The following is a 24,886-nucleotide window of genomic DNA, read 5'->3' as shown; positions in this document are numbered from 1 at the left end:
ATAGCACTGATTGGAAAGATGAAAAATATCCATATTCAGAAGTCTGTATGCAAATAACAGGTAGAAAATGTGGCGTAAACTACGATGTCTGAGAGGTGAGTCCACTGTGTAAAAAAACTGTGTTTTAAAACTTGCAAATGTTGGGAAACCTCAAAATTTGAAGTACCCAAAAATAAGATTAATTAATAAAAGTGCGGTGATGTTTTGCGGATGGTTGTCAAAAGATATTAAAAATTGTGTTTTTTAAATAAAACCTAAAACTTAAATCAGGAACTCTGTAATTTCAGTGCTGTCATGTTCTTAACTATTCATCTTATGAAGATGGGGGCATGGCAGGGACTGTACTAAGCAAAGCTTTTGGTACATTAACCTTAGAGCTTGAGTGTGATTTGATGGTTTAATTCTTTGCTCCTATCATTTCGACTGTCAGAGAGGTGTCACCGTCCAAGTAGCATTACAGATCAGTGAATACTGCATTACATTAGCCAGTGCTACTGTCAACGAAGCCAAGCAAACACCCTGTCTTTTGAAGGTGGAAAAAGACAGCAAACATGCAGCATGGACCATTCAGCATCTCAATAAATACCAAGAGTAATATTATGAAAGACATTGAGTATAATTTATGTAACAAGATGTCTCAAATCTCAGCATGTAGAGAGCTGTCAGTCTTTCTGATGTAGCCGTGTCTCATTTCTGTCAACAGGAAGACAGCTAAAAGATCACATGTAAATAACTTCCATAGCGCTAACACGCTTCAACATTGATTATTCTTCTATGTCTCTTGTCAGGATGCGAAGACACACAATTCCCAGTACTCTATGCTATTAACTTTATCACTGACTGCCGAAGCCACTGAAATGTCAGAAGCAATTGAATTCAAAGTAAGAGGGTTGTTTCACTTCTTTGTATTTTCCCGCTGTTCTTCATGTTAGACAAGGCAAGAACTATGAACATTTTACTCAGGTGCCCTTTGTTCCCACGCTAATGACATCCTTTTAATAAATCACTTAGATTCTCTTCTCATCTTTTCATTCCTGACATTGTTCATTATTAAAACACTTTTAGTGATTTGTGAGCGCTAGGCGACAGAAAGCCTTGATTACACGATGCTACTTACAGATAATACATGAACAAATAAATCTCTACTTGAACATCTAACAAAAAACAGCTCTAAAAGGCTTCAGGCTTCATCGACTATAGGAGATCTTGACATCATCGCTTAAACATAAAGGAAATAGAAGTGGAGAAGGTTTCCAGCTTCAGGTTTTAAGAATCCACATCACAGAGGTCTTTGCATTGACAATCAACACTGATCAAAAAGACCCAACAGCGGCTCTAATCTATAAAGACACTTAGGAAAACCAACTTGCCAGGAAAACTGCTTGTGTCCTTCTACCACTGCTCTGTAGAGAGTGTATTGACATACTGTGTTACAGTATGGTATGCCAACTGTTCAGCAGCAGACAGAAGAACTCTCCAGAGTCATAAACACAACCCAGAAGATAATCAGACTTTCCTTGCCTTCACTGAAAGACACCTTTAGAACACGTTGCCTCCATTGAGCCAGCAGTATTCTGAAGGATGCAACTCACCCCTATTATTATGTCGTCTCTCTGCTGCCATCTGGAAAGTGATATAAAGACCCACACTTCCAGGCTCAAAAAAAGCTTTTTTCCACAGAGCCATCACTGAACTGTCCCCCTACCGCCGCAACCCCCCAACATCATCACAAGCCTCCACACCACAGGACTAAGAAATGTAATAATACAACACAGTGAGGAAATATGCAATAACGTCTATCTCTATGTAACATGCAATAACATTTTCAAAAGGTGCAATAACATTTTGTACAATGTACAAGAGCAGTTTGATATGCTGCTTCTTTTTATTACTTCTTTTTATCTTTTATTATTGTTATTTATCTGTATGAGCAGGTGTATGTGTGTGGGTGTGTGCACAGGGGTTAAAGTGGCCCATCTCTTCTCTCCTCCACACACCATATTATTGCACAGTTAGTACAATAATATATAATATACCGAGTATAACAATGATTAACATTAACAGTGTGCTACGGATGTCAAAAGTATTAATACTTTGTTGATACTTTGTGTTTAAAATGATATTACCTGATATTAATTAAAACACATTCAAACATATCTTCAGTGTTGAAGTTTTTAAACAGATCTACAATCAGAACCATCTATGATTGATTAACTGGTAGACAGTTTCCACCTCACTCTAATATTTCTAGTTATAACATGAAAAACTACAAATATTGGCTTTATTGATGTACATGTGTCATTTCTAATTAAATTAGTTAATTAGCTTTTGCTAACATGCAAACTAGCACTAAACACAAAGTAACACAAAGATTCATTTTAAAGGTTTTTGATCAGGAATCAAAGTGACGGTTCTTAGTCATACAGGTCATCTGTCTTCAAGAAGGATTAAAATCTGGGGTAACTGAACTTGGTTGTAGATCTTTGTTGAAGACGTTTCTCCTCCTGTCCAAGAGGCTTCTTCCGTTCTGACTGACTGGTGGGGAAACTGAGGTATTTAGTCACGGTGGACCACTATTTCCACTTGGTTTGTTAGTACTGAGAGGTGAAATGTCTTCAAGTCAAGTTGCCCGATATTTTAACCCATCTTGAAGAAAGTTTTGTCTGATAACATTGGATTAAAAGTTCACAAATACCATGAATGATCACATGGTAATCAATCCAACACAAATGTAACCAGTTGGTGGTGCTTGAGGAAAAATCAGGGAATTAACAAATTCATTAGGATTCATCCTCTGGGGAAAATTCGATTCAAAATGTGTAACAATCCGTCTCATAACTGTTGAGTTATGGCATTGGATAAGTAAAATGTTTGGTTGGTTGGAGGTGCTAGATGAAAAGTCAGGGTACTGTCATAGGTTTGGACCATTTGGGGTCCATCATAATCTGTCAAACTGCTAAACTAATAAACTGGAATTGCCTTAAAGCTACAGGGAGGCTGGTTCTCAGTGAGGTCATCAGTTCTACTATCTCTATCACATTACAGAGAATAATTTCAGTCAATGTTTGTCTCTCTGTCTGTCTTTACAAAGTGATCAGCTTTTCCGGTTTAAATTTACTCACAGGCTTTTCAAATTGCACAGTTTTGCTGCGTTTTCACTAAAAAGACACCTATCAATGAAAGGTCATCATAGATGCCAAAACACAGGTCAAATTTTGTTCCTCAATTTCAATAATATACTGCTTGACAGTGGGCTGCACTTGTCCCTCAGTTTACTTATTCAATCATTTATACGTACACTTGCTGGCAGTTATCTCAGTTATTGCCTGAAAAGAAAGAGAAATCTATTTTCATGCTGAATAAGAATATTGATAAACAGCCAACAGTGGATATTTGATGGTGTTTCTGACTTAATGTGACCCTGTGAGTGGTGGCCAGTGAAGGAGCTTTAAAAAGGATATGCCTTGGAGGAGGAAAATGTCTGGGAAATAGCAGGAATAGCACTGTTAAGTATTATATTGCATGGTGGCAATATTTACAAGTCTTGTAAACACACATTGATGTGTAAAATACACAGTGTGGGCCTACCAACAGATCGAAACTTGCAGACTAAAACCTTTGACATTTCCCAGCAAATTATCTCCAAAACATTTCTCATAGTGCTCTGTATGCAGAAACGCAGAGTTTCTGACAGCTTAACTAGCATGAAGCTGCTGGAGAGTTACCGGCACAATTGGTATTACAGTGACAACTTTCTCTAGCCTACATGAACTTAGTGCCCCTGGGACATAGTTTAGAGTCCCCCCGAGATGGTTATGGCAGGAGCTCTGATGCGCCCAGGCTTCCTTTGTGTCTGCGGGTAGTTGTGGAATTTGATTTTGTCTTTACTGCTCAGTGCTGTCCACGGCATTGATTATTATTCTGAGAGAAAACCATTTCTGTGGCTGATACATATTTCATGCTGCTTGGGAGTTCTCATCTGTGAATGCATGAGCCTATTCAATAATGTGCTTGCTTTTTTTTTTTTTTTTTTGGGTAATATATTTTATTTCTGATCCTAAACAGTTAAAGTGGCTCTCTTTCTGCTCACTCACCCACCCACCTCAATGTCCTCTGCACTGTTATTCTGTCCGTGTTCCCTTTCTGCTTTTGCTGCGTATGGACAGATAAAAGTGTATGTGGTTTTGAAAGAAGGTTAATGCAGGTCTAAATGCTTGGGGCCTGACATCCTGGCAAGAGAAAGATACTGAGAGGAACTAAAGTCAAGATGTCTGAATCCGGATCCAGTATTTTCACTCATGAATCAGCCTTTCAAGATAGCAGGGGACCATGAAGTTCATAGAGGGACATAAACTACCTGGTTGTAGAGACACTGCATATCGGTACCTAGACTTTTTTGTATTCTTATTGACTGACTTCTAGTGGCAGACAAAGTCTGTTCAGTCCACAGAATGCAAACCAAACCACATTGAAGTTGAAGGACCCTTGCAAACATGTTATCTTTTACTGACAGCTAGAACCTAAAAAGTAAATAAATAGAAAGCGGCTCTCCTTCAGGTGTCAATGATGGGTGATCCAAAGTGTGCTTTGTCACACCAGTAACCAGAGAGGCTGGAGGACACTTATACATAAGTTTAACCACTGGAGGTCAGATTTTCAGAGGGTGTTAAGTGTTTCTATATAACATTAACACTCACAATAATTCTCACTCTTAACTACGTGGCTACAACGTGCTGGCTTTAAAGAGAGCATAGATACAGTTTCTCATTGGAAAGTGTTGTCTGACGGCAAGGTAAAGTCACATATTATTATAGTTTTTTCCATAGGACTGTTTTTTTAGATGACTAAAATATGTTTTGTCCGTCCACAGCGGTGCATTGCTTAGTTTCTCTGCTGCTCCTTCTGTCTGCTTCTCTAAACTGGGGACATGCCAACAGCTGTCTACTGTAGGTTATACCAAAGATGCTCTATAACAGAAGACAACACATGACACAGTGATGTGAAACGGTATAGACTTCCTCACATTTAAGACGGTGGGGTCTCCCAACCATCTTTTGTGAGCGTCATGTGGATGGAAAAAGGCAAATGCGGTTGTGCCGCTGACGATTCAGCATCAACACGGAGAAGAGATATGTGTGTTGTCAGATGTCACAAGAGTGTGTTGCTGCTGAGGCAGAGCAAACAAAGTACATTTTGGGATTTTTGATTTGATATGTCAGTCTGAAAATGCCATTTGGTGTAAGAATGTTCAGAAGATATGTGGCTTGTGCAAAGTTAGTGAAGTATTTACTTAAAGTCCATGTAAAGTAAGAATAAATGTGTTCTGAGTTTGTCAGCTCAAAGAAGAAAGTGTTATTAACCACCCAGCCAAATTTGAATTATTAAAAATATTTTATAAAAGTTTAGTTTATGAAATTAGGTGTCAAGACATGGTAAAAATGAGCAGCGTTCTCAGCTCCGGGACTGTGGGGGGGTGTCCACTGAATGTGCTGAAGCCACGCTTACTTGCTGGAACAGTCAAGGAGCAATTTTGAAGAGACTGAAATGTGTCAGATGAGTTCAGAAAATGACATGACTAACTTTGAAACACTCTGAGTGAGATGAATTAAACTCTATCTCTCTGCTAGGGGTGCAAGGGGATGCTCAGGTGGCCTCGGTGGCACTGGACTGAAAACTGGTGAAAACTGGTTTTAACCTCTAGCTCCACATTTCAGTAATATATTGTTCAAAGTCTTTTCAGATGCTTTCAGCAACTATTTTCCAACATATTTAATGTATTTGGAAAGAGAAGCAGAAATGCCTTTACACCGACTTTAAGCGACTATTGGGCGACAGAATCACCCATAATCTGTACTCACGATCACCTTTCCTATTAGTGTAGAATAGACTCAGGACCTGCTGCTAGTCTGCTAAAGTGGAGGGACAGTGGCTAAACCCTGATGACACATATACAGGAATGACACTTCAGTCCACAGTCTCTTTTCTAAGCTGTCTCTGGTATCTCATGGGCAATGGTGTACCTTATATAACCCCACTTCAAAAAAATCTGAACTGACTCTTTGAACTTTCTTCTACATCAACTTATCTGGCATTTCAAAAGCCTGATTCAGTCAGTGGATGCTTGACATCATTAGCCCATTAATAATGATCATCAATAACTATGCCAGACTGAGTATAATTGAATTGACCTCACAATCTAACCTCCTATATTTAGGTTTACTGAATTGAAGACCAAACTTTTTTCATTTAGAACAAGTTTGTGAACCCTGGAGTGTAGCAACTCATTGTTTCACAGCATAAAAATTTCAAAGCAATTGAATAAGGGAAACGCTAACATTGATCCCATTGTAATCCAAATAGTCTCACACAACAAGTGATATTGAATAAGACATGATTTCACAAGATGCAGTGTGTTTATCCTCCTGCAGTTTTACTTGTTTTAGAAATAATTAGGTTTATTTTCGGTTCTTTAATCCGTGAAAATGCCACAAATTAGACAGGTTTCTCTTTAATCACAAAGTATTTTTGTAATTTATCACTATTCATGAACAAACTCAGTGAATATGAATTCATTAACATTTAGCACCTCAACTCTTTCTCTCTTTTCTTCATACAAACTTCTCCAAATTGCCAATGCCTCTCTTGTATTTTATCTTGTCTGCTGGAGAGAGGGTTTCTTGAGGTAAACAACTGCTTTGTGCCACCACCCACAGGTACCCACCCTTATCAGTGGTCAGCAGGGCACTCTGCCCGCTCAACCCTCCTCCCCCCCGCAGCCATTCACCTCAACCCTCTGACCTCCCCCACTCCCACTTCTTAACATCCCATCCTACCCCTGTCAAGCGCCACGCTGATTTCATCTCATCCTATAGCTGAGACCAGCTCGCTGTTGTTCTTCTATCTTTCTATCGCCGCATCTCTCCTTTGGCCCATCCATCCCAGTGATAGCACCTTCCCACTGGTCATAAAATGTCTTCCAAAGCCATTTCCCAATCTTAAATGGGGCAGTTTGTTGAGAGATTCAAGGTTAAGCCTCCCCATCTGAGCTGTAGTGCTACTTGTTCTCATTTATCTACACTATATATATTTATATATATATATATATATTTTTTTCTGCTATACTGCCAGTGAAATGTTTAGCAATACAATTGGAAGTTTTCTAATAATAAGCAGCCTAAAAGTTGAAATAAAGGCCACGGAAAGATAGCATAGTGTAGTGTATTTGTGCAACTGGCTTAAAATAAAGTGCAGCCTTCATAAAAATGGTTAGCCCACTCCCATTTACAAATGTTATGCAAAAGGCTTTTCAGGCGTAAAGATGTAGCAAAGGAAAACATAAGTGCAGAGATTATTTTGATTTTTAATGATTTTTTTTAAATCGTGAGACTATTATTAAAGAGTACTTAAATATGTGACCAATAACAGATCAAATTTTGACTTTGAGGGACCTGATGCTGTTATGGAAACTAATTTTACAGTAAGGCTTTTAAGAAAGAGTTTTTCTCCAGTATGGTAGAAATGAACAAAGGACTTGCAAAAGCCTGTAAACTTCAGTCTCTGCAAGCTAACTAGCTGCAAATTGCTTGCTTTGTGTGTTAAATCACTGGCAGAAGAACACACGACAGGCAGAAATGTTTTCTACTTTTGGTACATGCATGCAGGGAAATTTAAGCATGGGTTATCGACATCTCAGCACATGGAATACTTCCAGTAAAAAGAACTGTACAGAAGAAGCAGTACAGTATGTAAAATAATGTGTGCTTGTGCGAAATCGTCTTTCTTTCATTGGTACAATGCAGAAACTTCATTGCTGCAATGCGACAAGTGCCTGGTAGGAAAAGAAGTCTATATTTTAAAACACAAGTTGGGTTTTTATCACTTTTATTCAATACTCTGAATGATTCCCCCCACACACATACACTGCTGTGTTTATTAACTCAAGAGCTGCTTCAGTACGTTCCAGAGCAATCTTCTAGGCAGCATGAAGTGATCCATGATATCCCTCTTGGGTTCCTCTGCGTCCTGATCCTGACTTCACCTTTTCACCTCAGCTCTTTATAACCCATCACCTTTATCGACTCATCCCGTTGTCCTCTTCAGCTGAAACTCTTTTTACCAAGGGACTGTCTGGCTAGAGGCGCCACTTTGCTTGAGCTCCAATTGCACAATGGGAAAATACAAATACATACACTCATTGACGGACACAAGCAGAGATATTCCTATAATGACCCTGCAACCTCTCTATCCCCATACAGCGTCCCTCTCCCTCACTACTCACACTGACAGCGGAGGTAGCTGAGAGTGATTTTAGGATTCAGCAGCAAGCCTGATGAAGGTGAGCAGCCCCGGAGGGTCACTACTGTGAATTAATGAAATATGCATCTTCTGCACTGCAAGGCGGCTTCCACTTGAAACCGGTGCCACAAGATTAGATATCTGAAAGCACACACATGAATATACAGTACAGTTTCTGAGAGCACATGCCTGCACAAGAAGGTGCCACTTTCTCTACCATACCATAACCTTCTTAAGGCTCCAAGATCCAAGAGAGAGCCCAGGTTTGTTTATGTACCGCCACTATGTCAGGAGTGCAGTTCCTCCATCTTCATTACAAAGAAAAGGACCCTAAATGCTATTTTAATGGCAGCTTTAATCAGCTTTCTCCCAGTGCAAAATGCCCTCTGAGCTGCAGAGCATATTTACACATAGGGTTTTGCCTAGGATCTCCAACGTATTTAGCCGGTAAAGCCTCCAGGGGTGGATGGGGATATGTATTATAGATGGGGAGAGGGTGATTTGTTGTTCGCAGACATGGGAGGAGAGTATGTGACATCACTCTCAATAGGACTTGTTACTCTCAGTGGAGTCTCACAGTGTGGTTATGTGTATGCATGAGAGAGCGCAAACACAGAAACTCCCACCCTTCGTGGACCCCGGGCTGAGGATGGTCGTTACAGAGTGATTGGCATTAAGAAAGATTCGGGGAACATTCAGATGTGGGGAAATAAAGGGGAAAAGGCACAAACTAAGATAGAGTGTCGGAGGTGTAGAGAGCAGGGAGGTTCGACTCACTTCTGCTTTTAATCTTAGCTAAAGTGGCAGAAAAAGGAGCACTTAAGCTGAGAGCACACAGAGAGTTGATATTAATGTCTTTATGCTTGAGAAAGTTTTAGAAGTAAAATCGAGACACGCTTACGAGGGGAATAGATGAGGTGCTATGTAATTAGCTCCTCATATTAGTTTGCCTGGGGTGTCTGCTCTCTCTGCATTTTTCAGTTTTATTTGGTAACAAGCATTAACAGTTCAGTTAAAGCTCTGGAGAATGAATTTGGATTTTTATGTCTTTTTTTTTTTTCTAGTACGCACAAATTGTGATAATGAATTTTCAGAGCAAATGCAGCTAATTTGATATTTCACAGAGATAGCACGATGTAAATGTTCAGCGGTGCCACCTTCGTTTTCATCAAGTACAACACTTAATTGGTGTCCACGGGGATTTCGACAAAAGTTTGGATCAACTGTGTAAGATAAAGGATGGCCAATTGATATAAATCTCTCGAGCACAACAAATAAAAATACTTTAGTGTGCAGTTGTGATAGATAAATTAGAGGAGGCAAAAAAAAGAGCTATCAACCTAACGAGAGTCTTGCAAAACAAACAAATCTTCAGCCTATACTTCACTAATGAATAAAGGACAAAATAAATATCCATCTCTCGAAAATGGTACAGCTAATAAAGAGACAGCAGCTGTATAACAGGGTAAAGCCACAAATAAACTACAAGTATTGATTGGAGATAGATAGAAAATTATATCTGGCTGAAAATAAAACAGCATATCTGACCAATGAGCTGATGTTAATCTTGGCAGGGCTGTAGTGCAACTGGCCTTCATGCATGAAAGGTCATTGCTTTGACTATATATATTTCATAGAATTGTGAGTGGGCGCATGCACTGTATGTGAATGTATTGCTGTATTATATAAGGAGGTATATCTTCTGCAACACACTGGATTTACACACATTCAGAAAATCAGACTCCTTCAAGGTCCAGTCTAGCATAAAGGAGGAAATAGATATATTATGTTTTCATTAGTGTATGATCACATCCTGAGATCATTCTGTCTGTTCGCTACTGTATCTTAGAGTGAAACCTTTTAATGGACAGAGAGAGCAAGGAGAGAAGTTTATTGAAGTACTGCTAGATTTTCTGCATTACCACATTTTATTTATGTCTATTTGTTCTCGACTTACCAAGGACAGTCCTGGGAAATGTGGTACTTGTCCACTAAACATGTCAAAGCACAGTTAAGCCTACTACATACGCACCTGTCTGAAGAACCACACGCATATCAAAACACAAATCTATTGTTGCGTGTGCTTCAGTTCAAGTTGACTTGTGAAGATGCGAATCACTACTATTCTTCAGTGAAGCCTCATGAAAAGCAGCAAATTGTGTCTGTCTAAGATGCATGCATGCACGAGTTACCTGCTCATCTAAGCTTTACATGTTGTTGTCACGGACGTAATTAAACCTGACACACATCAGGCATGGTTTCCACATGTTTTTTAGATGTCCGCTACCATGTGGCTCCTTCTAGCTGTTCCTTGTATAATGTACAGAATGTTTTTATGGGTCAGTATAAGGCCTGCTTGGCTTATAGAGTATCATCTGTCACTTGTCATTTTGATTGCCCATTAAAGAACATAATGAGATTTTATCTTCCTAGTGAAATTGAAGTATACGATGGCAGTTGTGTGTTGATATAGAGTGTGTGTGTGTGTGTGTGTGTGTGTTAGAGAGTGAGCAACAGAGAAAGAAAGCCAGATTGAATATACTTGAAACATCTCTTCGGTCTGTCATCATCTAAAAGTCCTAAAAACTTTAAATTATGATCAGCTAGAAAGATTACACAATAAGACAGTGAAACATATACATGTAGACACGCACACACGCACACACACACACACACACACACACACACACACCACAAGATCCAACATCGTTGGACAGCCAATTACAGGAGCAGCCTGCGGGGGAGGAGAACAGAAGAAAAGGTGGAGAAAGATGAAAAGTGTTGTAGCAGAAGAGAAGGCATTTGAGGGTTGAGGGACCCTGATGCCCATCAGCTGCTGATGTTAAACTCAGAGTCTGATCATTGCCTCTCTGCGGGCCTGGGGAGAGAGCCGGCGTGGCTTTTTTCCCACTTCTCCTTAGCTCCCCCTTCATTTCTTCCTTTTCCCACTCTTAATAGGCAGCCTGTTCTTCCCTGACTCCCTCTCCCTTCCTTGCAGTGTGTTGGGTTGCTGTGCACAGCAGAAAGATAGCACTTTGATGGACGTCCTCTTGTCTGTATCTCTCTAACTTGCTGTTGTTCTCCCTCTCTCGGTCTCCCATCCCTCTCTCTGCATGCCTCATATTCATAACAACCCACATAATGCCCTCCCTTTCTTTCTCACAGCTGTACGTCCTTGTTCTGCTTTTTTCTTTCTTTCTTTTTTTACCCTCCCATACTGTTCAATAACATTTGCCTTCACGCCTCTTCAATCTCCTCTCGCTGTTTGATATCCAAGCAAAGCTTGGACTGACCTGCAATGTACAAAATGCTTTATCTCGGTCTTTTGAGTGTGAGAACTGCATGTGAGCACTGTGACTTCCCTCATATTCTTCAATTCCTTTTCTTCTTGTTCCATGAACCTTTTGATGCCATCTATCTTTTCTTTTTTCTTGTTTTTTTTTTTTTTTTTTTAGATCAACTTCCGAAACTCCTGTGCTCCTTTTGGCAAGTGTGGTCAAACACCACAGAGCACAGGCAGCTGTTTTATGCACGGCTAAGGCCATTTTATTGCATGAATGGGTATCTATAATTGCAAACCAGCAGCGAGTGAAAGTGTTTACAGTACACGTGTACCTGTGTTTATTTTGCTCATTTTGGTGTTAGCGCTGATACGCCTGAGAGAACCGATTCTCAGCCAAAAAAAGGGGGCTCGGGTGGGGGCATAAAATCTGCTGTGCCTTGGCTGTCATCTCAGTACCCTGTAATTTTGCTTTCCCCCACAGCATAGCTCAAAGGAGCAGTCGGCGGCTATTAACTTAGTTGCGACACCTCATGTCAGACACTGAAATATTACACCATGCAGGACAGTAGTAGCTCATATGGAGAAATAATAGGGAAGTAAAAGAGAGGAGGAGGAAGAGGTAGGAGATCGCCTAGTTTAGCATAACTTCACGAATCTGTGTGTGTTTTAGGGGGGGGTGGAGTGGGATGTAACCAAGACAAGAAAAAGACGACGGAGTGACAACTCGAGGACAAATGTGCTTTGACTTGTGTTGAAAATGTGTGTTTTTGTGTTGACTCGGCCAAGTGGACATGTAGGAAATGTTTCCTTGGATGTGTAAAGATGTAGGAAAAAATAGATTGTATGCTAGGGCTTTACAGATGCAGAGTATTTACATATATATATATATACAGTGGCAAAGTTTGAAATGCTTCATTCAATTCGAGCCATGTGGAATGGTTTTCCGTCAACAGGTTTTACTAGTTTGGTAATATATTTGAGACGATAAGTTGTGTTGTTCAGAGGTAGTGTTGGCATACAGTAAATCGTCCTACAACAACTGCAGTAATCTTTTTTATGACAAGAACTGTCCACCTAAGAGAAATTACATTATAACTTTAAGACATTATTGTCAGTCAGTCCACTTCTCAGGAGACCGACAAGAGGAATACAATTTGGCTGGGCCAAGAAACACAAAGAATGGACATTAGACCAGTGGAAATCTGTACTCTGGACTGATTAGTAAAATTTGAGATTGTTGTGAGATGCAGAAGATAAATGATGGTATCTGCATGTGTGGTTCCCACTGTGAAGCATGGAGGAGGTGCAATGATGTGGGGGTGCTTTGCTGGTGACACTGCTCATGAATTATTCAAAACTCAAGGCCAGCATGGCTATAATAACATTCTCCAGCTTTTTTTCGGGTCCGTCATTTGTTTTTCAACAGCACAATGACCCAAAACACACCACAATAATTTACAATGTAGAAAGTAACAAAGACGAAGAAAAAACATGAGTTGTGTCTAAAATCTGTTAAAGGTTTTTAGACAAAAAAAAATCATACACAGCAGAAGAAGATGCTTTCAGAAATAATTATTAATACACTGCTGTTTTACTTGCTGCTGTGTGGAGGCGTTATGGAAAACCGTGATCACTCTCCAACAATATTATCAATAAATGAACCTGGTCCATTATGTAGGAAAACTATATAAAATAGGTGTTCAAAACCTAATGTGGAATGCAGCTGAACATACATACCACTTTGCACAGTTTGATTAAGACCGGGCTCAGGCTACACAACATTTATGTCTTTCCAGATGGTCAGTATGTCAGAATAGATGATTGTGGTTGCCCTAAGTAGTGTAAGTGTACATACATGGAATAAAACAACAAATTATTGTGCTCGCCATAACATGTAGTGTATTATATTAACTGTTATATTATTTGGCACAACTAACTCTTCCTACTGGACCATAATGACATACTTTCAATTCAGAAAGAAATTCATTAAAATGCTTAGGCACTGAACTGCTTCACTGTTTAGGATGCTTAACCTATTAATCATGTATGTTTATGTATTTAAAAGTTTCATTGTATCTAATAGCCCCGTTATATTTCGTTTTGTTTTGTTTTCTCCGACCTTCACATTCTACCAGGTTTTCAAAGGATTTAAAGTTGCTTTTCTGAGATACTTCTCAATATCAATATATCATTAAATATAGAGTTTTTTTGTCTTTCTGAATAAGGTTTCCTTTGGATTGTGAGCTCCCATGTATGTTTCTTTTTTCTTCTATTGTTATTTGCTTTATTTTGATATCAGTGTTTGAACTTTTTCATATTGGGCAAGCATAATTCCCTTGGCCATCTATTAAGCTCTATTATTACATCTATTTTTTAAATATTTCTTTTGCCAATATGTTGAAACAAATAGAGACTAGACAGGACTGAACTTCAGTAGTTTCATTTCATTCTGTCTATACACACTTATTCCCAGGGTGGTGTCTAAACGCAGAATGTACCTTTGAAAATGATTTCAGGTTGCTTATAGATATTTAATTTCGCTAAGTGATTCTGTTGTGTCTTTTGAAATATAGACAAGACTAATAATAATAGTGGCTAATCAAATAAACAACTATAGACAAGATGTATTGATTGGTCTGTGCACTCTTATATTATCATACCCGCTTTTCATAGTCGTGCATTCAAACTGGTTGTTGACACCAGATGCTGCTGAGAACTGAAAAGAAAAGCTCATATCTTCTCATACGTTGCGTAACAAGGTGCTTTTATAAAGTCTTGACATACAGTAGCAGAAAAACATGTACAACAAAGGGACTTGATTAATATATGTGTGTGTGTATGTGTGCGCGCGGCTGTCAGCTGACGCGGAGTGAGATAAAGGCTGTGATGGCTGGTGGAAAACAAAGTTTCGACAGACCTTCTGACAGGGACACAGAGAGACAGACATCCAAGCAGACAGCAAAACCGACAGGTAGGCACAAAGGCAGAGCTCGGGGAGGTGCTAAGTGACAGCTTGGGAGAGAAATGAGTGACTTTAGTGCATTGTGGCATTCATGTTCTCGACTGTCAGTGAAAAAGCCCCCTGGAGACTCAGGTGACATGACAAAGACAAGAGAGTAGAGTAGATGAAGAGACCATGTATCTAGCAATTTCATTACCTGCACTACTTAATGTTGATGTTTAGTATCATTTCATATGATATGAATGCCAAGATGTGTTTTATGCATGTTGGACCGTGTGTCTTATTTGTGTCTTCACAGGATACCAAAGCTCTTGCATGTTAGTCAGTTTTCTCAGTGTTTATTCTTCTCATAGGCACTAAGTACCCATCCTCAGGGACCCAATCATAAATTGCCGACGTACAACACTAGCAAGGGAGAGGCACGGCAGAAACAATACGCTGGCACATAATTGGAGGCTAAAGTTAGGTTGTCCCTCTAGAGAAATATGATGCACAAAAGCAGAGCACAAGAATGATATTTAAGGTTTTGAGGAGCCAGAAAGAAAAAACAAACGATTAAGAAAAGACACTCTTGAGAAATGTCTGGCATAGCACAAATGTCTGTCTGCATTTTAGCCAATGGCCGAAAATCTGTGTATGTGACATTCTAGCAATTCTGAATTTATAAGATAATCAGATATAGTAGCAACAGGAATGGCAAAGACGTGTTAAATTGGGACAAATATCTACATCCAATCCACTGCTGTGCAAGGTCATATATTGAATACAGGAGTCCATTAGTTATGCAGAATAAATCTACATTTTCACACTCCTGGAAAGGCACAAAAGGATCTGACCTTGAGCGCTTTTCACAGTGGTGTGGCAGCACCGGAATCACGTTCAACTCCAACATTAATGGCATTCACACCACATTCACGTGGATGATATATGTGTATAAGAACTGTGACGCTTGATGGAATAAAGTATCCATGTTGGATGTCAATGGGCTCATTAATGGGTCCTCACCAACAGCGGGCATGAGAGTACTAGAATAGTCTGGAGTGAGTGTGTGTGTGTGGTTGATGATCTGATTCAAATGTAGTCATATATCATTGATTGTCTAACCACGTTCTGTTAACCTTGCAAACCGACTCTGTTTGGCTCTTTGCCGCACTTATTGATTTTGATGAAGTCTTTTGCTTCAGTCACCCTATTACAAAGTCTCATTTGGCTTTATGATACACTGTGACCGCCTCCTGGCATGCACGCTATTCGCTCATTAAATTAACATGAGCAGAATCAGGCGGCTCAGATACGGTCAACAGTCGTACGTGTTAAAACTCTGGGGGGTTCCATCAACCGCACATCAATACGCGCACACACTCGAGCACAGTCACACACAGGCAGGGTCACACACTAATGCACACCACCCACTGTTTGAGAAATAGTAATATTAATGACAACAGAAATGCTGTCCAATTTTCATCAAGCCAAACTGTGGCAACTAGAGAAATTAACTTTTTTTTTTTTTTTTTTTAATACCTCATGTATTATTTAGCTCCTAAAGTTTTTTTTAAACCATGGCACCCCCTCGTCGTGATTATTTTTTCATGACACCCCTCCACCATCACCCCTCCATGCATATGCTAATCGTTTAAATGAATTCCTTTCATTCTGTTCAAAAGTAAAATTTGCTTTCAGGCTGTCAAAGAAGTTTACGTCATATTTGCCTTTGTCTCTTGAGCTTACTTGGCACCATTGCTGCATTGGACAGTTTTTTTTTTTTTGTTGTTTTTTTTTTTCCATGGAGATGTGGAGTGGGATAGCGAGCTTCCCATCTCAATGAAATGATGAAGTGAAGCAGCCTTCAGTCTGGTTTTCAGTTCTGTTATTTTATAAAGTAAGCAATGTAAATGTTATATGTTCCTCTTATTTTGAAATATAAATAAAAATGTAAAGAAAAAAAAGATATAAATCTTTCTTCACCTTTTGGCCTTTCCTCACAGTACACACTTTGGGAACCACTGCTGGAAATCAGTATGACATTATTATCTTTTTTACATGTGCTGTATTTTATATCTCTCTATATATATATTTATATTTCATGTTTATTGCTTGTTTTGCACTGGGGATATGAGGGAAACAGAATTAAAATTCTCTCTAAGTCCTGTAGCAGTGTTGACAATAAAGTTGACTTGACTCAAAATACTCAAGTTCATGTTGAGTGCAATGAACTCTGCTTTGAATTTAAACAATAGCATTTGAAAAAAGAATACTATTATATCATAATATTACTATATGGCTCCACGTTTGTTCTATAGTTAAAAAGTGTGTAAGGCAAGTTTCAAAAGAATATTGATAGGCCTCTACATGAATCAAGATGTCTAGAGTGAGATTGACATGACAGTAAAACTTGACAGAATAATTTGGTATTATTACATTAACAAAAGTTACGTTTCAATTAAGGCAAAATATGGCTGCTGGTAAGGCAGGTGAGTGAAACATGTAGCCAATGTTTCAGACACCATCTGATTATTCTGTTCAGAGTGCTGTCAGGCATGGGCAAAAACTTCAGTGACACTTGTGCAACATGAGGTAATAATTAGGAAAAGTATCACACTTGTTCAATTTCTAACTTTCCACAGAGAGAAAAAAATATATGGGTTTATAGTTTAATGGTAACTAAAATCTCACCAAAACTGGAACCAAAACATAAATGTTTTCTAGCATATATTTAATCCTTTCTTACATGAAACTCTGCATGTACATATGTCTCATTTTATGATGTTGCTCTGGCTAGGATATGAGCAGATAATAGCCTATTTGCACACTGAGCAGACACAGACACAAAACACTAGCGTACATTTGGAGTCAGTTTTCTGTGGAAGGTCCAATATTCACCCTTTTAGCTTTGTTTTGGTCTCCACCAATTCCTATGGTAAATATATTATGCTATACTTCATATGTCCACTAGCAGCTGACAAACTTTTTTTCTGTGCTGTTTAGTGAGAGACAGCTTCTTTTCCTGGAAACTGCTTCATGGCTGGTTCAGTACTACAAGTACACAGTTACAGTCACACACATTTTACATTGTTAACTTGGACATATTTTAGTCCCACCAGGATTTCGTGCGCCTTTTTTGAAATAGCTGCGGCCTAAAATGCCTGATGTTGCATGAGGTTTTTAAAAAAATTGCGCTAAAAGTTGTGGTGGTTTTTACATTTTTGCGATTTTGTTGCGGGAGGAAGTGAAAGTTGTGATAAGTTGCGATTTGACAGTTGCGCTGGGGGCCTCGGAGAGGGCGCAGCGAGCACTATGTCCACGGCCCCGGGAAGCGGCGAGGTCCGGGCGCTGTAAAGCTTGCGGCCGGAACCGCAAGCCACCTTCGCCCCCGAGCCTTTCCAAGCCGACCCAGAGCCGGTCGCGGCACACCGCCATGGAGGAAATGCGCCCTTCGGTTGGGTATTCGGTGCTGGGCTCTTCCCTATCACAGTTTCGTTCACGGTAGTGAAGCGGAAGGCAGTTTGGCGACGTCAGTGACGTCAGCTCAAGCCAATGATTGGTCAAAGTTGCGAAAAAATCGCGGTGATTGGTTAAAATTGCAACACCGCCCTGAATTCATGGAGATTCACTGACGTTGCGTTGAAGTTGCAAAACGCAACATCGCAAATTCCTGGAGGGTCTGATATTTATTGATGCAGCTTTAAGTAAACAGAGTATATGAATGATACTTTTGTAATCTACATTTTCTTCACAACCTCCACAAGTTTTCACTTTTTTCTGATTTAACTAAAAAGAGGGAATAACAACACAGGTGAAGGTGACATCTTCAGCTCTATACATTGACTGACATTACAAGTGCGATTTCCTAAGTTTCTGTATGAGACACAATAACACACACAAGAACTTGTAAACATATCGACACAGTCGGAACACACAAAGATAACCGTGCCACAGTGGATGTTTCAGCAGTTTAACTGCAGCTCCTTTCTCCAACTCAGCTGTGGGAGGACTGCCTCTATTGACAGGAGAGGCTCTCTGCAGCTTCCTCAGGTCTGTAGCTCAGTGGCACCACCCTTGAAATATGTATGATTCAGGGAGAGAAAGAAGAAGAAGAGTAAAAAAAAAGATGAGAGGGCGTGATGGGGCTCGATGACACAGCACTGACTACGTACATCAATGTGACATGCTAGTTATTATTCAGATTAGATCACATTTGATCAAAGTTGCATGTTAGTTACTCACATTTTCTCCGTGTCACACATCAAGGTGTTCTTTCTTCTTTCATGGCAAGAGACATGAGTTTGACAGCTAGAGTACATGTTATACAGTAGGTCCACAGAAACTTCAAAGAACATGCCCTTCTTTCTCACACTGTTCTGTAGTGCAGTGCAGCAGTCTGCAGAGGCACTGTATAGTACATACACTGATGCTGGCTTAAATAATGCAGAGGCCAAAATAGCAGTTAAACTTATAATGAGTATGTGTTCGGGAACATGGTGGAATTAATCTTTTAAGATGTCAAGTGGTCTGATTAGTGAAATTTATAGTGATCCTTTTAAAATAGGTTCTTATTCATTTATATTTATTGTCTGGTCCCAGACTTTTTTTACACATTAATGTGTGAAGTGCCCTTAACCATAGATTTGGAATACATTTAATGCATGCAATCTCTCCTCTCCAGTATGTCTAAACAAGGGCAGGTATTTTTTAAGTGCATCAGTGATATACGGTGCTGCATCCTGAAGCGTCGTTTCTCTTTTTTGGGGGGAGCCGATGGCAGGGTGAGACAGTTTTTCTTACAGAATACACATTTCTTTCGTGCTCCGAAGTCTGCTGTTCAGCTCACCTCTTCAGACTTATTGTCAGTTTGACTTTGGTTTTGTCTGCGTGAAGTAGGGCACGTCTAGAACTTAGGTCTATGAGTCACCGCAAACATCACATTTTCCTTTCATACCTTCTCACTGTCATGCAAATGCACTCATACAAAAACCTCATTAGGAATAAAGTTATGTGTAAAAGGTCAGACCAAGATAGACGAATCAACGGAAAATAGGTTTGAAGTTTTAACGATTAGAGAGGTTGCAATGCCATTTTGTTCTTGATTTATTGTCCTTAAAAACAAAATTTGGACACCCAAATTTATATTTTTCAATTAGAGATTTCACATAGAGGGGCAAAAAGCTGTGTAAATTTAGCTGTAAATATGATTTACCAAGCCAGATTGTGGTGTGCTTCCAATCTTCCAGTCAAATATGTAGTTACAATTTGTTTTACACACACAGACAGAGACAGGCATCACATTGCTGTCTATTTAGATCCGGGGAACATGTGGGAATGTTTCCACTGCTTGTGAAGTCAAGGATCTTTCTATGCTTGATGGACAGATGTGCCAACAGTTTGAGGGCAGAGGAGGGTTGCTTTGAAAAGCAAGAAAAGCTCGGGTCAGCTCCAGCATTTGTCAAAATGCTAACAAAACGTGAAAAAAAGAAAGAAAAGAAAACCTGACAAAACTCTGCCTCTCTTTTGTTTCTCCTGTCTGTCTCTGAAACTAGATCTCCTTGTCCTAACCTTCACAGAACTACCTGGTTTAGTTTGACAGGTGAGTCGAAGGATAAAATGAACACACACTGGCAGACGCACACCCACACATATATACACACACCTCTTGTCAGGACTCCCCGAAGACCTGCTGTCTGTTGAGGGGCAGATGAAGGTATAGCAAGACTAAAAACCAAGTGTGTGTCCATGCGCGTAGGCGTGTGTGTTACCCTTTTCCTCTGAGAGAGTCATTACGTGGTTTTCCACGTTGGGAATTGACATTTTCTTCCTTTACTTGCCATTTCACAGACGGAGCCGTGACTTTCTTGTCACAACACACACCCACTTCTCACTTTGAATGGCTGAGTAAAGTTTTCACACTGCCATGCACGCCGACACACACGCGCATACACGTGCACGCGCACACACGCGCTATCCCCTGTAACTTTTAGTAGGTCAACCCCTTAAGGGTGGCCCAAACTTACACTCAGGTAAGAACACAATGCATATTTCTAGATACATGCAGCCTAATTAGGCAAAGAACAAAAAGATCACATTCTCATGTACCTAGGGTTTCTAATTAAAGGAAATACCTCATTTTCCTCTCATACCTATTCATGACTAAAATAGACATTGAAGAGGAAGAAAATCTCCAAGTACAAAGTAGAATTGTATCTCTGCCTCAGGTGATTTGTCTCTGCCCCAGGGCTTAGGCCCACTCACTCTTTAGGAGTTTCATGGATTTTTTTGTAGTTTTCATAGTCATCTCTATGCTTCTGTCTGTTCATATTAAATAGGCAAGAGGGTCATGAAAAAAGAAGGATAGTGAAATGAAAACCAAAGTCCAGTGCTTCCCCAGAAATGGACGTGTCCTTGACTCAAAGCTCTGGGCAGCGCTGTCTTATGTGACTTTTTTTTATATATTTTTTTAATAATCACACACCTGTCAGCTCTGGAGATCTGTGGAGTGAATAACGCCTGCGGTGAAGATCACACATACTAGCGGGCGGGCCAGCCATTGGATCCCAGAATGCGTCTGGAGGGCCTTGAAAGTAGAGGGGGGGTTGTTTGAGGGGCGGGTGCGACGATAGTTGCAAAGCTCTGTAAGCTTGTAGTGACAGATAGTTAGCCGGTGTTAGCGATGCTCGCTGGGGGCAGTAAATGTGTCGGGCGAAGGATAAATAAACAACGGCACCTGTGTGATAGAAATCCCATGAGATTATGTGGCCACGGTGCCGAGGCTGACGTACGGGACAACTGGGACAGATTTGAGAATGGCTTTCACGCGAAGACACCTAGGAGCTGAAATATTAGGAGACAGAAAATAAGACAGGAGGTTGAAGAAGATGCCTTTGGTGATGGGCTGTGCTAGAAATATGCTTCTATTATAACTCCCACATCCTGTTACCTACCATATTTGTTTTTAATCTTCTCTTATGGAGCTATTTTCTTGTAAACTAACTTATTATAGCTTTACCTTATGTTCTATACTTCTTCTCATGGTTTGTTTACAGATGAAATGGAAGTTAAATTAAAAGCAACACATTTTCAGCAGAATCCCCTTTACTGGAGATTACATCCAGGCCTAACTAAATTAACTTATTTCTCCTCATGTTCCCCGCCTCTATCTTGTCTCCCTTCCCAAGTTATTATGGTTTTCACCACAAATAGCCACTGATTGAAATACTGCAAGCAGCAGGATGCTATTTAACAAAACAATCAGCATATCCCTTATGCAGATCATGAAGGAAGGCCAACAACTTGGCTATCTGTTTGAAATCGGGCTAGGTATAGTCAGCTCAGACTGCTGCAGATTTGTTTTGACACTGTCTCAAAGTTGAGGTGTTATTTCAAGCTGTGCAATAAAGCAAACTATCTCAGAGGAAGTGAATCGTAAGTGATGGGTGGCAAAAGGTGAGTTTTTCTTCCTTTCAAATCAAGAGTCAACTTTCTTAATTACAAGACAAAAGCTTGAAGAAGAAAATGAAGGGGAGAAGAACACAGACAGGAAAGTGATTGATTTTCTTGCAGATCTCAGCGTGAAGCATCAGGAGGGGAGATATTGACTCGTCTTTCACCGATCTTTTCTCACCTTACCTACGCAGCTGACAGATGCACCTGAGCCATCGAGACGAACAGGGAAAGCAGCAGGGCGCCAGGTTTAATGTCATGCTAACTGCTACCTCACGGAAGTCAACGTTAAAGCCCCCTGTCCTTTTTTTAAAATGACTTATTTTTGACACGCCTGATGCAGAATCCAGTCAGAACTCATTCCTAAAATAGTCCTCGCTTTCATGAGCTGGGCCTGTTTGATTTGAGAGAGCCAAAGCTCACCCCGAAAAAAAACAAACAAACTCGAGGGCAATCTGATTTGAAGCTTTGTTCGTCGGCCTGGCTGCACCACGTTTTCCTATTAATTACTACAGAAGGGATCTAGACAAGCAGAAGAAACAAGAATGATGTAATCAAACATGCCGCCTTTTAATCTTTCTGGCTGACAAAAAAAAAAAAAGCGTCCCAGGTGAGTGGACTGCGAACCAATAGGAGTGTTATTGATCCAAGCCTTCTCTTATAAACCCATCAAGGATGTCTGTCATGCACAGGCTCGTCAAAGAGTGCTTTGATTTCTGGGACGTCTGTAAGAGCTGGACCTACATCAAATCTATCTGCAGTTTGGCAGCAATATCAAACCATGCCTCTTAATTATTCAAACGTTTCAGAGCAAAGGCTTTTATTATTTTGCCGCAACCAGGATGTAATCAAAAAAATTCCTTCTTTTGTGAGGTAATAGCTTAAAAAACAATAGGCCACAAACACCCACACGATCCGTTTTCAAATGATCCTTTCAGAGGTATTTTCATGGGCCGAACATCTCTTGAATTGGTAAATTTCAAATCACTCAGTTTCTCGCACACGCACAATACACACACACACACATACACACAAGCTTTCTGTGGCTGTGTGTTAAATTTCAGCCATGGCCATGACAGTGAATCATTGATGGGTGAATGGGATAGTTGATTCTTTTTTTGGAGCTTGGTCTGAGGAATACCAAGAGCCCAGCAATGAATTTTGAAATGTGATGTTGGAGAAAGGGTGGAGGGGTGGGGGCTTTCCTCTCACACAGCCAGGGATCAGAAGCCTGTATGAATCAGTAATGCTTCTCTCTCTCACACACACACCTACACGCACACACACAGACACACACAAACAGACCATGTACTCCTCTTGCTATACATCATTCTCTCTCATTCTGCCTTTTATACTTCATTTTGTCACTTCCAAATCCAGCATGGTGCCGTGTTGTACTGCAGTGTTTGTTTTTTGTGTGTGTTTTTTTTTAAAGAAAAGATATCCTATCAGCGATTGAAGTCATCATGATCACAGCTTAGTGTCTTCTAATATGTAACAGAGGAGTCTACATGATAAGTTTGCGCTGTTTGAAAAAGATGCATACAGTGTGTACTTTCCTTTTTCTTTGATAGCTAAATGTGATAGGGGAAAGAGAACAACAAAAGCATAAGACACAGCCGGTTTAAGCAGAGAAGAACACAAAAGCAGAAAAAGACATGAACAAGAAGTGTAATCGATAACAAACAGGTTTTTCTTTTTGGATACGGAAACGGGAGGAAAATGAAAAGCTAACAATAGGAGGAACTTTAGTAGGAGGTCGGAGGTTTCACTTAAAAGTCGACGAGACAGCTCATTTAAAGTATGAACACGAGGCAGTGCTCTTGGGAGCTGGTTGCCTCCCAAGGAAGTATACACGAGAATTCTGTGCTTCGAAAGCGGTTTGCACAGAAGTTCCCAGACTCTGGGGAATAAATCAATTACAGTGTTCAATATTCACATACTTACTTTTATATTCAGAAAGAGAACATTTGTTTTAATCTAATGACCATTGTTCATGTTTTGTCGTGAAGCTAAATGGCAGATGGATCTGTTGTTTCCTGCCAAAGCTCCAACTTTCATCCTCCATCATCATTTTGTTTCCTGTAAAAGTACAACATTTGTCATCATTGAAGCATAACTTGAAGAGGATTTATGTCGTCAACAAACCTCTAAAACATACAGTGCTTTGCAAAGAAACAGACAGGCAAATCCATTCCTGCCTAAGCCTACACAAAAAAAGTTGAAGTAATCCAAAAATATTTATTTTGAGCTAAACAGGTCAGTTGAAGCAACTGCCAGCAGGATTTGTGCAGAAGTTTTTAGTCATACTAGCAGCAGAGCTTTAGGGATGACAGTGTCCGTCTGTCCACTTACTTTGGTCCAAACTCCAAACTCAACTGTTGGATGGATTTCCATGACATTTTGTACACACATTCCCAGTCCCCAGCGGATAAATCCCACTAACGTCAATGATCTTCTCATTTTTTTTTTTTTTTTTTATCCAAATATGCAGTGAAATATGTTAATATTTGTATAATAATTGGAAGTGAAGTGGAACAAAATTTGGTTCCCAGACAACTTTGGGGAGTTCATCTAGTGGCAAGGTTAGAATTTAATAGTTTGGTTGTAAAACTATGTACTGCACACTAACTGCTATATTATACAGTTTTGGTGTCACTGTTGTGTGCAGTCCCAATGCGTGTCAATCAAACTAACTTTTGAATGCCAAGTACATTTCAGAAAAATGTTTTTTCGAGAGATTTAATGGGTATTTTTTATGTGTTCTAATGTGTCCCTGGAGCTGTTTTTAGCTGCTTTTAGCAGCTACTCCATTTCCTAGTCTCCATCATGAGCACATTCTGAGTGTTTTCTTTGTTATTTTACAGCGTGAACATACGACAGACCTGTAGCATGGAATTCAGCGTCACAACATC

Source organism: Larimichthys crocea, chromosome XIII (genome assembly GCF_000972845.2).
Source record: "Larimichthys crocea isolate SSNF chromosome XIII, L_crocea_2.0, whole genome shotgun sequence".
Classification (NCBI taxonomy): domain Eukaryota; kingdom Metazoa; phylum Chordata; class Actinopteri; family Sciaenidae; genus Larimichthys; species Larimichthys crocea.
The sequence above is the reverse complement of the archived record's forward strand: the minus strand, read 5'-3'. Positions refer to the sequence as shown.